Genomic DNA, 6,928 nt, shown 5'->3' with positions numbered 1-6,928 from the left:
GGAATGGGAGAGGTGTCAGGTCCCAGAGGGAATGCATTGCATTATTGTTATTGTTATAATGGTGGTGAAATAAAAGGAAATAAAAAGAGAAAGAAGGAAGCAAACAGGGAGGGAAGAAAGGCAAAGGAAGAAAGGGGGAGGGAATGAAGGAAAGAGAGAAGGATGAAACCAAGTAGTGAAAGAAGGAAAGAAAGAAAGACGGAGAGAAGGAAGAAAGTAGAGAAAGGGGGAGGAAAAGGGGGAAGGAATAGGTAGGGACCTCTCTTTCATAATAGTCCAGATATCTACCTCAACTTTGATAAGTTTTACTATAGGCCACAGCAACGCGTGGCAGGGCACAGCTAGTGTAATAATAAATGCCTTTCAGGGCGCCTTTTGCAGGAGAGCGTTCTCTGCCTAGGCCACTTCCTGCGGCCGCCCTGCAGGGGGCGCTGCGAACTACACCACGCTTCCCATTGGAAAGGCAGCCAGGCGGGCAGGAGGGAGTCCTGGAGCTCTGTGCTCGGGCTCTGGGGGCGGCGGCTCCGGGAGATGCGATCCGGGGCGGGGAGTAAAAGCAGAAGCAGCCCCGCTTTCTCTTCGTGCCCCTTCGGCCCCTTTCGCTTTTCCTTTCTCCTCTTCTGGATCCTTCTGGTAAGTGGGACCGCGATCTTGGGGGGCTGGAAGGGGAGGCGACCCTGCAGCAGAGCCTTACTGGAATCCCAACTTTGTCGGCTTCGTGGGTGCCAAAAAAAGTAACTTTTATTCCAAGCCCAATCCCCGGAGGCAGCAGGAGAGAAGAAAGATTCAGGGAAACTCGGAGGAAAAGTTGCTTTTGACCGCCGAAGGGGTAAGAGTGCATCTACATTGGAGAACTACCGCAGTTTGATACCACTGCCATTTCTCAATACAGTGGAACCCTAAGAGTCGTCGTTTGGTGATGTTTGCACTCTTTAACAGAGAAAGGTCAAGAGCTTGCAAGACGACAACCCCCAGCATTGAGCCCTTGCAGTTAATAGGTGTCAAACCGAGTTAATTCTGCAGTGTAGATGCTCCCCTCGTTCATTAGCCAGAGCTTGAGGAATGCAAAGAAATGATTTGTGTGTGTGTTAAGGGCCTCATCACACTAGAGAAAAAAATCCACTTAAAATCTGGTTTCTACCTCATGCAGTATTCTGGGGTTTGTAGATTAGGGAGGAGCCTTTACGAACCTCACTAAACTACAAATCCTAGAATTCTGCAGGAGGCAGAAATCGGATTTTAAGTGGATTTTTTTTCTCTCTAGTGTGATGGGCAAACTTGGTGTTTTGCTCTACTAGTGTAATAATAAATGCCTTTCAAGGCACCTTTTGCAGGAGAGCGTTCTCTGTGTTGAAGGCTTTCATGGCCGGAATGACTGGGTTGTTGTAGGTTTTCCAGGCTGTATGGCCATGTTCCAGAAGCATTCTCTCCAGACGTTTCACCCACATCTATGGCAGGCATCCTCAGAGGTTGTGAGATCTGTTGGAAACTCGGCAAGTGAGATTTATATAGCTATGTGATGTCCAGGGTGGGAGAAAGTACTCTTATCTGTTTGAGGTGATATTCCTGCCGGGGGAATCCTTTGTTAGTTCGCCCTGATTGTTTCCTGTCTGGAATGCCCCTATTTTTGAATGTTTCACTTTGTTTACTGCCCAGATTTTAGAGGTTTTTTTAATACTGGTAGCCAGATTTTAGTCATTTTCATGGTTTTGTTCATTTTCGTGGTTCAACAGAAAGAAGAAAATGATGAAAATGAACAAAATCTGGCTACCAGTGTTTAAAACCTCTAAAATCAGGGCAGTAAAGAAAGAGCTACACTCAAAAACAGGGGGATTCTAGACAGGAAACAATCCGGGCCAGCTAACACCTCCCAACAAAGAATTCCCCCCAGGCAGGAAGCAGCCAGGCTTTGATCATTCAGTGCTAATCAAGATGGCCAACTGCAACATTCACACTTTCCTCAAGCAGGCAAGAGTTCTTTCTCCCAACCTGGAAATTCCACAGAATTGGCCCTAGAAATCTGTACGTGACCATATGAATTAAAACAACATAATTAAAAATCGGTTTGGATTAGGATTCTGGATTATGTGATTTAATGTTATATTAAGAGGTTGGGAGCCCCCAGTGGTGCAGCAGGTTAAACTGCTGAGCTGCTGAATGTGCTGATCGAAAGGTTGGTGGCTCAAATTCAGTAAGCGGGGTGAGCTCCCGCTGTTGGCCCCAGCTTCTGCCATCCTAGCAGTTCAAAAACATGCAAATGTGAGTAGATCAATAGGTACCACTCTGGCGGGACTCCATACAGTCATGCCGGCCACACGACCTTGGAGGCGTCTATGGACAACGGCAGCTCTTCAGCTTAGAAATGGAGATGAGCACCAAGCCCCAGAGTTGGACTTGACTAGACTTAATGTCAAGGGGAAACCTTTACCCCTTTAAGAGGTTTTTAATTCTATGTTTTAATGGCCTATTTGTTTATGTTCTATGTTTAATATTATTTTAATGGTTTAATTTATAGTAATATGTTTGGGTTATTTTAGTTATTATGCTTTAGGTTTGTATATATGTTGGCATTGAATCTTGCTATTACTTGATGTACACCACTTTGAGTCCCCCCAGGGGTGAGAAAAACGGTATATAAATATAGTAAATAAATAAATATTTAATAAGCCTTGGCACTATAAGAGGGTATCATGAGACCAGTCGCTCTCGTTGCAATGGTAGTAATGGTGAGGCTGCGGACCATATTTGTCATGAATGACTTTTCAATAACTTTAAAGCATAGGTTCTTTTTATTGCAATTTCCAGTGTGAGAGGGTATATCAGATTACAGAAAACATTTAGATAAAGAATGACATTGGACCTACAGACATACAGATTCTAAGCAACTACATTGGATTTACAATTACACTGGTTAACAAACAAACAAAGGGGAATTACATTTTCACTCAACATTCATACCACATATACACGCAATGATCCTCAGGCATTCAAATGTTACCATATCATTTTCTCCCTCCTTGGAGAAGCACGTGTTAGGCCAGACCCTGCTTTCCTGCAGCCTGCCAATGCATAGTTCCAAAACTTCCGTAACGCCATAACTTCAAAACACCAAAATGCATCCTTTCCCTAAGAACAATGCCAGGGACCAGATCTCTGTTTTCCATACAGCAGAACCTGACTCCCTGCACAAAATCTAAGACTCCAAAAGCGCACTTCTTCCTCTTCCCTTGAGAAAGAAGCCCCAAAGTGACCAGACTGCTCCCGTGCAGATCTGCCACTCTTCATAGGTACACTATCTCTCTCCTTCCCATGGAGCAGAGCATAGTGGGTGAACCAGACTCCTCAGGTCGGTCACATTTTGAGCATTATTAGACTGAGTCTTTACAACTTTGGGACTACATCAGCAGAATATTCCTATAAAATATAGGAATATTCTGCTGATGTAGTCCCAAAGTTGTAAATTAATGATAGACATCTTCCATCTTGGCTCCATCTCAGTTTCCTGGCCAGATGTTGACTCTTCTTGATTGGTGTTGACAAACACAAGGCCTGTGTTGACTTCCTTCTTAACATAAGGAAGGTTGCAAACATTTCCTTTATCACTGTCCCATTCTTATCAGAGATTACTTTTCAGATCTCATTAGCAGGTTTTATCCACATAGTTAGCCAAAATTATTAACTCCATCCATACAACTTTCATTCTTCCATTCATTGCCACACCTCATTATATCAAATCCACATTTCTCAAATCCACAATAATATTTTCGTGATATATTTTAGTTCTCGTGGACCACTGTTGGTCTTAAAAAATAGTTTTCTAAGATCTACAGAGACACTCGCTGGAACACCTCAGCAAGCGAGAGTCCAAAAGTGGCAAGCTCAAACTCAGAACCTCAACCAATGGCTGATACCAAATGAGAGACTCCCCCCTGGACACACAGAGGACTGGGCGACTTGAAAGACGCTGAACGGACTGCGCTCTGGCACCACAAGATGCAGAGCCAACCTTCAGAAATGGGGCTACAGGGTGGAATCCTCGACATGCGAGCGTGGAGAGGAGCAAACCACTGACCACCTGCTGCAATGCAACCTGAGCCCTGCCACATGCACAATGGAGGACCTCCTTGCAGCAACACCAGAAGCACTCCAAGTGGCCAGATACTGGTCAAAGGACATTTAATCAACTACCAAACTCACAAATTTTGTATTCTGTCTGTTTGTTTGCTTTGTTCTGTTAGAAATGTAATGTAATTGACTGGTTGCCCTGACACGATAAATAAATAAATAAATACATAAATACTGTTGGTCCACGGACCACAGGTTGGGAACCGCTTATCTACATGATGGCAACAACTAACAATGCATCAGCATTGAAAGGATTCAACGTTAAGGTGTAGGTGAATCCTATGCAGAGGTCTTTTTTGAATTTTGATACCTCATACTTTTTCATATGAACTCAAGGAGGCTAATAGCATTAAAACACCCTATTGAAATGGCAGATCACAAATGCCTAAAACAATAAATGACTACTACATCTTAAAAAGTAATAAAGGCAGTATAAAACAAGCAGCAGTAAAAGAAATCTAATTAAAAAGCTGCATAGTTGTGTTGTTGCTTGTTTAACAGTGAGTCAGTTATATTAATAACAAATATTCTCTAAAATGTGCACAAATAGATATATTTTTCATTTGGCGTTTGACTGACAAGAGAGGGGAAACTAGACTCTTTTGGAAGGGAGTCCCAAGTAGGTAAGTTAGATATAAAGGGAAGAAGTTGTTATCGATGACTGGGAAATTTATTTCTTGATGTTATATTTTGCCTTTTTCCAGGTATGTAAAGCAGTTCACAACATGACTCATAAGTAAAATACAACCAGAAATTGATTCTGATTGAAGAATATTTTAATATGCTGTTGCATTGAAACCAAGCATTAGCTTAAATTAGTTTGGAAGTAATTTTTAATGCAATTTCCATTTTTCTCTTCCACCTTGCTGGTTGATGGCCAAAAAGTTATATCTCTAAATGAGTTTCTTTTATTTACTTTATTTTTATCTCGCCTTTTTCCTGAACATGGACTTTTAAAATATTTTGCTATAAAGTAAGAACTTTTTAGCCGCTTCCTTTATCATTTCATTATCATTGTACATACTTTGGATTCAAGCTGAACTCCTGCATTGCAGTCCTGATGTTTCAAGCTTCTTCTAAAGGAGGAGGCACTCCCTTGTCTCAGGAATTTGTGACACATTCATGTTAGGCAATTCCTGGGAATGAACTGTGTTAACCAGAAACTCGAGCCCAAGAAGCTGAGACTTATATGGAAGGCTTCCATTGCTGAATCCTGCTGTAATATTACAGCGGTACATATGAAATCCATTGACTCACTTTTGGGGATGTCTCTTCCCCTAGCAAAAATCAGCATCCAGTGGGCACTGGCTATACATAGTCCTTATTGAGGTCTTTCAGAGGATTCCATCCACTTGGACTTTTTCCACATTTTCTTCTCCTCCTCTTCTACTTCTCCTTCCACCTCCCCCACCTCCTTCTTGTTATTTCTTTTGCAATCCTCCTCCATGGTATTTTTAAAATTTGGCACACCTACTTCTTGGTTTTGTCAATCCTGCTCATATCTATATTCTGTGCATGTGCTAATGTCTTGAGTACGCACCTAATGGCATTCCTAGTCTGAACATCTTACTTACTTACTTAGGCGATCCCTCATTGTCTGAATAGAATTGTCTTCCAAGATTGGTGTACTGGCGGTGGGTCTGTAGGTGACTGTGGAGCCCTATTCTTGATCTGCATCTTCTCCTGCAGCGAGGGCATTGGTTTCCAGGTGGAAGGCGGTCCCGTCGGGGTGGGTTTGACGCGCCTTCCTCTTGGCACATTTTTCTCTTTCACCCTCCATTCGTGCCTCTTCAAATTCTACAGCACTGCTGGTCACAGCTGACCTCCAGCTGGAGCGCTCAAGGGCCAGGGCTTCCCAGTTCTCAGTGTCTATGCCAGAGTTTTTAAGGCTGGCTTTGAGCCCATCTTTACATCTCTTTTCCAGCCCACCAACATTCCGTTTTCCGTTCTTGAGTTCGGAGTAGAGCAACTGCTTTGGGAGACGGTGGTTGGCCATCTAGACAACATGGCCAGTCCAGTGGAGTTGATGGTGGAGGAACATCGCTTCAATGCTGGTAGTCTTTGCTTCTTCCAGCACACTGACATTTGTCCACTTGTCTTCCCAAGAGATTTGCAGGCTTTTTTGGAGGCAATGCTGATGGAATCATTCTAGGATTTGCATGTGACGTCTGTTGACAGTCCATGTCTTGCAGGCGTATAGCAGGGTTGGGAGGACAATAGCTTTATAAACAAGCACCCTGGTATCCCCATGGATGTCCTGGTCCTCAAACATTCTCTGCTTCATTTGGAAAAATGCTGCATTCACAGAGCTCAGGCGGTGTTGTATTTCAGTGTCAATGTTGACTTTTGCGGAGAGGTGGCTGCCAAGGTAGAGGAAATGGTCAACATTTTCTAATGTGACACCATTAGGCTTTTTCTCTGGCATTGTATTGGGATTGGCTGGTGACTGCTGGAAGAGCACTTTGGTTTTCTCGATGTTCAGTGACAGGCCGAGCTTCTTGTATGCTTCTGCGAAGGGGTTTAAAGTGGAAGGAGGCCCATGGACCAGATTTTTGTCTTTACGGCTCACTGTTGGTTTTCAGCCTACAGGCTAAGAACCATTGCTAAGGGTATTCCTTTTTGTGCCCCCCCCCCCCCCCCCGTGTTATTTAGTGCAGTTGATGCCGTCTTAGAGACACCGATGGATTTCCACTTTACCAAGCGTTGTCATTTCTGATGAGTCATGTCTCATGCTATTTCCAAAGCCCTAAACTTAGGAGAGCTTGATCTAGTGTAGTTGTTACTGAGTTTGACAAGAACTGGG

At 43.4% G+C, this 6,928-nt stretch overlaps 1 protein-coding gene across 2 annotated transcripts in view; it reads left to right on the top strand.

The window, feature by feature from the left end:
- The first annotated feature begins 349 nt into the window (after window positions 1-349).
- The window catches only part of NOD1 (nucleotide binding oligomerization domain containing 1), a 45,778-nt gene continuing 39,199 nt past the window's right edge, over window positions 350-6,928 (top strand). For both annotated transcript variants that reach the window (XM_060781840.2, XM_067470215.1), the window contains exon 1: window positions 350-633. The gene's annotated coding sequence lies outside the window, so the exon portion shown is untranslated. The remainder of the gene's footprint in view (window positions 634-6,928) is intronic.

This window comes from Anolis sagrei, chromosome 6 (genome assembly GCF_037176765.1).
Source record: "Anolis sagrei isolate rAnoSag1 chromosome 6, rAnoSag1.mat, whole genome shotgun sequence".
In the NCBI taxonomy this organism is placed as follows: domain Eukaryota; kingdom Metazoa; phylum Chordata; class Lepidosauria; order Squamata; family Dactyloidae; genus Anolis; species Anolis sagrei.
Note: the sequence above shows the minus strand (reverse complement) of the source record. Positions and strands in the feature narration are given on the sequence as shown.